This window comes from Argopecten irradians, chromosome 2 (assembly GCF_041381155.1).
Source record: "Argopecten irradians isolate NY chromosome 2, Ai_NY, whole genome shotgun sequence".
NCBI lineage: Eukaryota > Metazoa > Mollusca > Bivalvia > Pectinida > Pectinidae > Argopecten > Argopecten irradians.
Genome location: NC_091135.1, coordinates 25,937,761 through 25,949,583, shown reverse-complemented (window position 1 = coordinate 25,949,583; position 11,823 = coordinate 25,937,761).

The window sequence follows — 11,823 nt, the reverse complement described above, 5'->3', positions numbered from 1 at the left end:
CCTTGCATTGCATTAAGTGACCATTTTCCCCGTATTTATCTCCAAAGCATGTAAAAGAACCATTTTACAGAGTAAAACAACTGTCATAAAACAATAAATTCAACAGTTTTGACAAAGAAAAAGTTTTCCAAGAATTTTATGAAACAACTATCGATCACATATTTCTTACTGATGATGTTAATGAAGCTTTACAAATATGTTTTACTGCCTTAAATGGAGTATTAAATAGACATGCTCCAATAGAAACGAAACGGAAAAAAGTATAAGCAACCCGAATGGTATAATGAGGATATAAAACAAGCCAGAATAAAACGAGATTACCAACATGAGAAGAGTCATTAGAACTTATTTAAATAATTTGATAATTTGTAAGTAACTCAAAAAAGAGTTAGTGATATATGCTTGTATCAATCGTCCGTGTGCATTGAGTTAGTGATGTAATTTTCCAAATTTTAAAGTTTTAACGGACTATACCGATTGGTTTTATCTTCATTCTTCTGTCATTAATGATAATATTGGCCTTTCTTTGTTTTTTTTTATATAAAACAATCGACAAGGGATGTTTCATTTAAACTTTGAGTATAAAAATCAAATAATAAGATTGTGTACCTAAAGTATAACGCAATACCCATTCATGGATAATTAAGTAAAAACCTTCAAACATATGGGTTCATAATGCAAAAATCCATTTCATTTTTCCGTTGCTTTATTTGCTTCTGATGCCTAGAAACCGATTATGGTCTCCCATGTATTAGATGGGTGGGTGCACATTATAACCGCTTGATATCAGTGTAGCTGAAGGCTTTCACAGTAGCTCCAATATTGAGCCAACCTGTTTGCCGTGGGTTGCATCTCGTATCCTCGGGGAAGAAGGTCCTGGTGGTTGAATAGGTTTTGCTCTTTTTTCTTCCTTTTTTACTGCCTACACACTACTTTGGCTTCAGACTCCGGTTAGACGAGAGGTAATATTGGGCCCTGTATTATCAATCGGCTGGTCATGCCGAGCCCTTGGTTCGTAGATCTCCAAGAAGGCGGTGGCTTAGGGTCAATCGTGAGTTTAATTTGGATTGTCTTGATTCTGATCGATCTTGCTGCAGGTGTACAATCTTGCGAGCGTGCTGTCGCAAGCTTGATTTGAATTATGTTTGTTTCGAAATATTCTTCCGAGTATACTATCTGTGTAACCCTGGACACTTTGACATTGGATATCCATGTCATCATGAGTGTCCCCCTGTTGGGCTCCGAGGTGGGTGGGGGGCACAGCTAGCGAATTGTAATTAACTCTAAAAGATGGCTTCCAAAACAAAACAAATGAACTACAACCAAAATCTCCCCAAAAGGAATCAACCACAAATCAACTAACAACAAAAAAAAGCGGTACAAACAAACACATTCCCACAGTTTCTGGTCATGTCCTCTACACAGAGTGGCAAGACCACTGCAGGTTTATCACCCTTAATATTGCGAAAAGGGCATCAAAGGCATTGCTGGAGATGTCAAATCTGTCAAGCCTTTGGGATCGGGTGATCTCCTAATAGAGGTTTTCCGCAAGCAACAAGCGGAGAAACCTCCTTGGATACCAACAATGTTTTGCCGCGGCCTCAGAGTGTGTGTAAAACCACACTCATCATTAAATTTGCAGCAAGGGGGTAATCAGGTGCCCAGCCTTGCGCAATGACAATGAGGCTGACATACTGTCATACTTCCAAAGAGGAGAACATTCCGGTCTCTCATGTTAAAACGCATCATGAACGAGAAAAAGTGGGAGCTTGGTCCCAACACACACTTTTATCTTAAACATTCGCTACACCAACATTACCACAGAGCGTAACTGTTGGATACCAACGTTACAATGTCACTGTCTACATCCCTAATCCATTGAGTGCCGTAACTGCCAGAGGTACGGCCAACATTGGAGAGCAATTGTAGACGGAAAATGGTATGTCAGTACTGTGGCCCGTGAAGGAGTCACGACGAAAAAGACGAATGTGACATTGTCAACCGTCACTGCGTCAATTGCGTCAATTGCGGGGGTGACCATGCTGCGTCTGCTCGCACCTGTCCTGCCTGGACTCGGGAGAGGGAGATATTACGGGGTCAAATATACCCAAGGTGTCTCTTTCCCCGAGGCTAGGAGGATTAGTCGAGCGTTCAGACCTGAATGTGGCAACCTATGCTCAGATCACCCGCGCAAAGACGCCTGTTGACAGTGTCACCGTCAAACATGCGTCGGTCCAGGCCTTGGTTGACAAGCCTAACTGGGACAATGATTGTCCCAGATATGGCTGCATGCTAAGGCCTGTAAAGTAATCATTGGGGACCCGAACAGGTTCAAGTCGGGTCCATCTAAACCACAAATACCACAAAACAATAATCCACCTGCTTACTTGGCCACCTGGAGCTAAAACGGCCAATCCCACGCGGCGTCTCCAGGACTTACACAACACACCAATTCAAACACCGAACATCAGAGAAAAAAAGTTACCGCCGCCTCGTCATAGACGTGCTACATCTTCACGTGTCTATTGACGTTAAAAAAACTCCCTGAAAAAGCAAAGCGTCCAGCAAAATACACCAACCGCAGGAGCAACGCCAGACCAAAAACCACCCAAGTAAAGCTGGCGAGGCTCCCTGCACTAAACAACAAACCTCAGATAAGGGATCAGATGACCCTATCCTTGGACGGAACATCGTATGATGTTCTATCGGACGACAGCGAGTTATGGTGGAGACAAATACATTTATCGCACACCCCAAACAACCTGCCTTCGAGTAGTCCTGCTCGGTCCGACAAACTATCCTCAAGGATCAATATAGAGACAAACACATATCATACAAATGGAACATACGCGGATTTAAAGCGAAACATAGAAGAATTAAAACATCTTATACAAACAAAAAACCCCATCCATATTCTGCCTTCAAGAAAATAATGCTGAAAGACAACCATCAATCTCCGACAATTTACACTATACACCCAAAACTCCCAACAACAGGTGGCCGCCCATCAAGGTGGGGTGGCGAGTGGCTGTGCATTAAAAAATAACGTCCATCACCGGACACATTTCAGCTAAATACCACCTTAATTACAAGCTGTTGCTTGTGAAGCGGCACACACTTCACACAAAAAATAAACAGTCTGTTACTATATATTTACCTCCAAATACTCCATGTAGTTTGTGATGAACATGAGTCATTCATCGTATCACCAACTACCAGTGCCATATATTATCATGGGTGACTTAAAACGTGTCATAATAGCCTCTGGGGCTTCCCCAGGCACAGACGATTAGCGGTCAGGACCGTAACGACAGAAATTATTTAATAAAAAAACAGCTGATGTGTCTTTATAACACCAATGCCCCAATATATTTACACCCTGCCTCTGGCTTGCGCTTACCCACATTGATCTTTCGTTGTGCCAACACATCAATTCTTCTGGTATTATGATTGGATGGTCAACGATGATCTCTGTGGGAGCGATCACTTTCCAATTATACTTAAAAACATAGGGTCACCAAAAACTTGAGGAGCCTATTCCTCGGTGAAATCTACATAAGGCGGACTGGGTTCAATTTAAAATTTGTGCGCAGAGGAGCTCATTGAGGATAAATTTTTTGAACCTCGATGACCCCATTAAAATTTTTCACAGAAGCGCTCACTTCTATCGCTACAAAAACCATACCAAAATCCGTGCCAAAACCTACAAAGTTTCGTCTCTCAAATGATTCATTTATCAATAGATCTGGTAGAAATTCCCGCTCTGAGGCGGTACTTGGCTTCGCCAACCGTCTCAAACTATAACAATTTTAAATTTGGACGAGCAAAAGCTCGAAGGGTCTATCAAATCCGACAAGAAAAGTACTTGGAAAGAGTACGTCTCAAAAATTAATTCCAATACATCTTCGAAGAAAGTTTGGGAAATGATTGGTAAAATCAGTGGGAAAAGAAATGAATCAACCATCCTCCCACCTCATTAACAACAATAAAAATATTTTCTTCAAAAATCCGAAATAGCTGACGCCTTTGCCAAAAATTTTGCTAAAAATTCATCCATCAAAATTCATTCCAAAAAAATTCAAAAATTTAAAAAGGAAAAGGAAAAGAGACGTCTAATTTTAAAAAAAAAACTCCTCCAATAGTGAAAGTTACAATAGGCCTTTCGAGATACCAGAATTGCTCGAGTCCCTTGAGAAATCAAAGGACTCGGCAGCTGGACCCAGACGAAATTCCATATATGTTTTTTAAAACAAAAAAACAATACCAGGTATCTTCACTTAAAATGTCTTTTAACTATATATTAATCAGTATACTCTTTTGGCAAAATTCCCCCCGAGTCTTGGGAAGGAATCTACTATTATACCCCCTTCCGAAGCCCGGGAAAGATGCTACCAGATGCCAATAAAACTATCGTCTATTTCATTGACGAGTTGTATTTGTGTAAAACTCTAGAACGTAATGATAAAATACCAGTTTAGGTTGGATCCTGGAATCAAACAATATTTTAAGGTCCTTTGCAAAGCGGCTTTAGGAAACCGCAGGGGATAACGGTTTAGACCACTTAGTTAGACTAGAAACAAATTTCTTCACGAGAAGCATTTGCTCAAGAAACGAACATCTTGTGGTCCGTAATTCTTTGACCTTGAAAAGGCAATACGGACACAACTTGGACAATATGGAATCATGAACGATCTCTTCATGATATCGGTAATACGTGGTAAATTTGCCAAAGTTTATTTCAAAATTTTATCTCTTGACAGGCATTTCAAAGTTTCGAACGGTTTTCAAAACTTATTCAGAAAACAGAAACACAGGAGATTGGGCGTCCCTCAGGGTGGTATCTTGGTCCGTCACACTTTTTGGACTAAAAATTAACAGCATAACCAAATGTCTTGGCCAATCTACGGAAGGGTCTCTATTTGTGGATGATTTCTTGAATCTGTTACAGATCAAAAAAACATGCACACTATAGAACGGCAACTACAACAATGTTTAGGCAAATTACAAAATTGGGCTGACGAAAATGGCTTTAGATTTTCAAGATCAAAAAACTGTCTGTATGCAATTCCTGTCAAAAACGAAAACCACACAATGATCCTGACCTCACACTCAATGGAATTAAAATTCCAGTAGTTGAACAAACTAAATTTCTTGGACTAAAATTTGATTCGAAACTGTCTTCTTTGTTCCACATATCAAACATTCTGAAGGATAAGTGCTCGAAGGCGCTGAACATTCTACGAGTTCTTTCCCATTTGATTGGGGTGCAGACCGTGAAATGCTTCTACGTATCTATCGGGCACTTATTAGATCAAAACTTGACTACGGCTCTATTGTCTATGGATCGGCTCGCAGCTCCTATCTACCGATGCTTGACCCTATACAGAATCAGGGACTGCGTCTCGCACTAGGAGCTTTTCGAAACAACACCTGTGAAGAGTCTCCATGTGGAAGCTAATGAGCCATCTCTAGACGATCGACGAAAGAAAAATCATCCTTACAGTAAGGCTGCTCACTGAAATCCAACCCCAAAAATCCTGCATTTAACCTTGTATTCAAATCCACAACATCAAGAAATATTTACACAAAATCAAAAGCTCATACCAACATTTGGCATCAGAATTTCAAAATTTTTGCTGGAACTTAATATAACTTTCGACACCATTGACGAGTACACCATATCGGATGTACCACCATGGCTCATTCAAACACCTGATATCAATTTATCTCTACATGAGAGGGCAAAATCCAGTGCATTACCCGAAGAACACAAATCCTCCTTTCGGGAGTGCATTAGGGCTTTCCCTGACCATGTTCAGATCTACACTGACGGGATCAAAAGATGGTGATAAAGTTTGCGGCAGCATGCTGTACATCTAATCACTGCTCCTCTATCCGACCTCCCAGATACTGCCTCCATTTTCTCTGCGGAAGCATGTGCTATCGGTCTGGCGCTTGACCATATCGAAGAACACCGCATTGAAAAGGCAATCATCTGTTCAGACTCTCTTTCGGTTCTTCAGGCTTTGAAATCAAGAAGTCCTAGAAATACTCTAATCCAAAATCTTTTAATCCGAACATTTCGATTATCTTCTAAAACTCAAATTACTTATCTCTGGATTCCCAGTCACGTTGGTATAAAGGGGAATGAACAGTTGCTGATAAAGCAGCTAAGACTGCTCTTCGGCCTAGCACAAACAGATTTGAAAACTACCATACACCGACATCAAACCTTCAATTCAGTCAGCCATCAAACACCATTGGCAACAAAGGTGGTCTACCGAAACAAACAATAAACTGTTTGAAAATTCAAACCTACACTTAATCCTAAACTGTCCAGTCGGAGAGACCGCAGAGAGAGAAGTTGTTCTACAAACATGTATGTTTTATCCATATTGTATATACACTGCAGTTTTATTATTATGTTTTGTTTTATGGATTGACCATATTGTATATATACTGCTGTGTCTATAATGTATGTTTTATGTATTGACCTTTTTGTATATACACTGGAGTGTCTACAAACATGTATGTTTTATCCATATTGTATATACACTGCAGTGTCTATAATGTATGTTTTATGGATTGACCTTATTGTATATACACTGGAGTGTCTACAAACATGCATGTTTTATGTATTAACCATATTGTATATACATTGCATTGTGTCTATAATGTATGTTTTATATATTGACCTTATTGTATATATACTGCAGTGTCTACAAACATGTTTGTTTTATCCATATTGTATATACACTGCAGTGTCTATAATGTATGTTTTATGGATTGACCATATTGTATATACACTATAGTGTCTATAATGTATGTTTTATGTATTTACCATATTGTATATATACTGCAGTGTCTATACATGTATATGTTTTATGCATTGACCATACTGTATATGTACTGCAGTGTCTACATACATGTATATATGCTATATGTTTTGACCATAATGCAGTATCTACATGTAAATGACCATGGTATATTTTATGTCTTATTTAGATTGTAGATACACTGCAGTGCACTATACAAGTACGTTTTATATACATATAGATGTACTGCAGTGTCTACATATATGTACAAATGTATATGTGCTATATGTCTTGACCATATTGCAGTATCTACATATAAATGACTATTGTATGTTTTATGTCTTATTCAGATAGTAGATACACTGCAGTGTCTTTACATATATGTTTTATGTATTGTCCATATTGTAGACCCTCTGCAGTGTCTATATATATATAAAACATGTATGTGCTATGTCTTGACAATATTGTATATACGCTGCAGTTTCTATACTTGTATATTGTATGTCTTTACGATATTGTGGATACACTGCAGTCTCTTCCTGTATATGGTATTGTCTTGACCATATTGCAGTATCTCCATACACATGTCCGTTGTATATATCATGTCTTATTCAGATTGTAGATACACTACCTTTATATGGTATTGTCTTGACCATGCAGTATCTCCATACACATGTCCGTTGTATATATCATGTCTTGTAGATACATACATGTATATAGTTATGTCTTGCCATACATGTGTGGACTTTGTGTAGTCATACCTATGTGATAACAAAATTCCAAATAATTTATTTCACTTTTAGTACATGTTCACTATTGATATATCTATGAAAACATCCAAAAACATGTATCTGAACTTTGTTTTTCTAACATATAATTTAAAAAAAAGATTGTCAAATACAAAATAAAATGCTAGTTCAATAAGAAACAACTCAAAAATCATATATAATTGTTTTGATGAAGAAAGCAGAAAGACAGGATGAAAATGCTAAGTCTCTTTACAGGGTTATGTTAAATTCATCTGATCCCATTTAAAATTGAAATTGTTAAATCAAATTCCCTACATTTGTGTGACATACATGTATATTTGTTTGTCTCATCTTTTCTGGACAAAATATCAATAGCACAATACAAAACATATATCACAGAGCATACTATTTATCATTTGTGTCAATTGAAGCATAGGTTATTTTATATTACAGGCAAATTAAATTGCCTGTTTATATTTCTGCCCCAGTTGCCCTGCCTGAAAAGTCACTTCCCCTCAGAAAACCATTATTTGGATTACATGTAAATTCATATATATGTAGTATAAAGTAGAAGGTGTACATATGATAAGACAACCTGTGTTTAATGTTTGTAGTGCAAATAGTACATTGTATTTGTCCGTCTCTGATTTGATACTAAATCTACCTGTATATGCAAATATGCAAGATTTCATTATTCTAAATGGTTATATCTCTGCAACTCACTTCATAAGTTAGCATGACCTATCCAAATTGAACAAAAAAATCGTAGAACTTTGTGTTTTTATCAGAATCCCCCTAATATATTTTAAAAATAGATTCCTTTAGTTTTCATTTCATATTTTCACATTTTCATATTTTGACAGTAGACTTTTTTTGCTAAACTGTACTGCTTAATTAATTGACCTTCTCCTGGAGGACAGTTCCAATTTATATTTGAATAACAAATTCACCACAGACTCATATATATTTTTTTAATTATTAAAAAGATGACTTTGATATTAAATATCATTTATAATTAATATATATATTTGCCATTGATACTTGAAATGTGTACTTCCATTGCTTGTAATCAGTATGTAAAATGTTCTAATTAAAAATGTAAATATCTAAAATAAAGATAAAATTTCATAGTCAGTTTCTAATTGAAGTTAATCTAGTATTCCAGTCCATAAATGTGTATATTTTATCAATGTTATTTTAATTTTGATCCATTTAATGAACTAAATTTGAGATATTGATAGAGATGATTACTTTTTATAACTTTGCATCCATTCTATGATAACCAATCACTAGTACTGTGTATATGCATAGGAAAAAGCTAACATAACCACAGCCACCCCTCCCTAATGACAATACAGGCAGGTCCTTGTAGCGATTTGTGTCACTGAATAGTAGAATACCACACGGCATGTAACTTATATGTATATTTGTTTAGTTTTATAGATATTGATATAAAATAAATCAAAACTATTCATAATTTTGTTACTGAATATCAGGTATGTTTGACTTTCATATTTTTGTGTGAGAGAGCTTCGCATCGTCCAGCATACTTACACTCGTGTACATTGTGCATGTGTCACGTACGTGCAGTAGATCTACATTGTACATGCTTATTCCTCAGTTCCTAGGTGGTTATGACAGTTTCATACATCAGATAGCTAAATCGGTAAATAATCAATAGGCCTACTAACAATTTAGCCATAAATGTGTGGGCCACGCAAGAAAATAATCGGCATCGGACACGTGTTTTTAGATACATGTAACGATAGTCCGGGGAAGTCCCTGTTACTATAAAAAAAATCACTGTTGTCGGCAAGATTTATTTGCTGATTTAATTTCATTTTTGAATACAGTCAAGGGGATCATTAAAATATTTTTCCTGACATTTTTGTGTAAGAGTTCTGAGTTTCTAAATGATAAATTGGGTGCCATCATCCGTGTGTACAAGGAAATGTCGCCGATCGGTTTCGAACAGGTGCTCAACGTCATTGTCGTCAAGTTCGTGAGACAGCGATTTTTCGTGGATGCATCTGTTGATTTATGGAGTCATTGTTTTGTTAATATGGTATGTTATGAATGATAAATCTATGTATTTTGTTCAGTATTTTCCTGGCTTTCAACGTACCTATACGTTTTGCCAGATTGGTGATAAAAATGGTTAAAACTTACCATATATTGCTATGTACAAAATGTATCGCGTAAAATCAAACATCACACGCGCTTTTTAGGTGAAATCTTTGTTTCTGAGAAAATGTTTGTTGACATTGCAAGATAAACATAAAATTGAGATAATAAGTTATCAACATTGTGAAGTTCAATCATTATTTTTCAGTACTTTTTTATTAACAAGGGATTCCATACCTGGTCTGTGCACTAAAGGTTACGCCGACAGAAAGACGACGTCATCAATTTAAAATGTTCAGTTTTTCAGTCGGCATCCTTTTCAAACTCAATAAAACATCATGAAGACATTGTCAAATGAAAATTTTGTAAGAACAAAAAATATTACTTGTCATCTTTAGTTTTAGCAGGTATAATCAATATTTCAATAGCTTTCGAAATTGGCGTAGTTGGGAGTTAAGGGGTTCAATTACACATTAAGGTGTATTTTGATTTTCTTTGCGAGGTTTCCAAGATAATTTGTTTGACTAACTAAAGAATATTCAATGAAGTAAACATCCCCGGTAAGAATTTCAGCTGGAACTGCTGAAAGGGGGATATTGAATGTATAGGTCATTAGCAAATATTTCAAAACTACACAACATTCATTTTTTGTATATTATTTCTCCAAATGAAATTGATTTCGAACCAAAAAAGGTTTGGTCATAGAGCGTCCGTATCGTGACATGTCAAGTTTTTCAATATATTTTTTATTGAAAGATTACCTTACACAAAGCCCCAGTCACGCACCATGTTTTTCTTTGGAGCCCTAATTGAAGGATAGAAAGTATGCGTTAATTAGCTAGGGAATTATCTAATGATCTGTTCGTGCGACAAAACAGCTATTCATTTTACCTGAAGCAGTAGTAGGTGATTAGTTTAGTCATGCTTCATAAATCTCTTATCCAGTCCATAGCGAATACATTGTATTACAAATTAATAACTTTCAATTTTTATTTATGATTTCTCCAAATAAAATTAATTTCGAACAAAGAAAATATGAATGGTTTGGTAAATGTATTCAAAAGTAAATATGATTTTATATTAACACATATTTAATTAACAGTTCTTTGGTTGCATATTAAATCTGTTTTTAATCGTTCAATTTTTATACATATATGAAAAAAGCAAGAATGGCGCGGAAAACTTACGTCATCTTGATGTCACTGACACTGACATTACGTATAGAATTTTAAAACCAACGTCTCTCGATACCACTACGAAATTAAAAAAAATGGTAATATCAATCCTGATTTATTTCTTAATGGGACTAGCATGAAAAGTTATGTATGTTTCTACCCTTGAATGACTTTTTCATTAAAATGTTATTTTCACCAGTTGACTACTCGTGTGTCACTAATTGGCTGCTGTAAATATAAAACCAGTACAGGAATACCTTCTGTGTTTAAGTTGGAAGAGACAGTAACATGCTCAAGTGTTAAGAGTAATATCCTGACAGGAAATCAATACTCCACTCCTCACGTCAAAGTTGTGATCAAGTCTTAATCATACAACTTATCCAGAACTGTAGTAGGATGTGGGAAATCTTATTCTAAAATGGACATAATTTAAAGTACAATACTTCGGTGTAATTACTGCTTCTATATTATTTATCTTTTCATATATTTTAGAATCAGAATAATATAGTTGTATGTAATTACTAATAACTTATTTCTTTTTGTATAGATTGGGTAATTTATGCGGGTTTGTTTTTTCGCTTATACATTCCGTGTTCACCACAATGTTGATCACTTGAATATCAAATGAGATGTATTAAGAATCTACACGATGGCGCCTTAGACCCTCTCTTAATAACAGCATATGAGTTAAAAGACTAATTTGATATGTACAATAAGATATAAATTATATATAAAAAATGTTGAACTAGTGTGGGAACAGAGTTTTCGCGAATTCATAAGCATATGAGTTCTTTTTCTTGTCATTTTTTCTTTCAAACACAAAGTTTTATTTATCGGTAATGTTTTTATTGTTATTTGTCATCGCCTTTTGAGAGGGCACTATTCAGTATTAACTTTTGGTGTAGGATGGAAAAGTGTTATAGCAAAATTTCTCTTTACGAAAAACAAATAGTTTTTTCC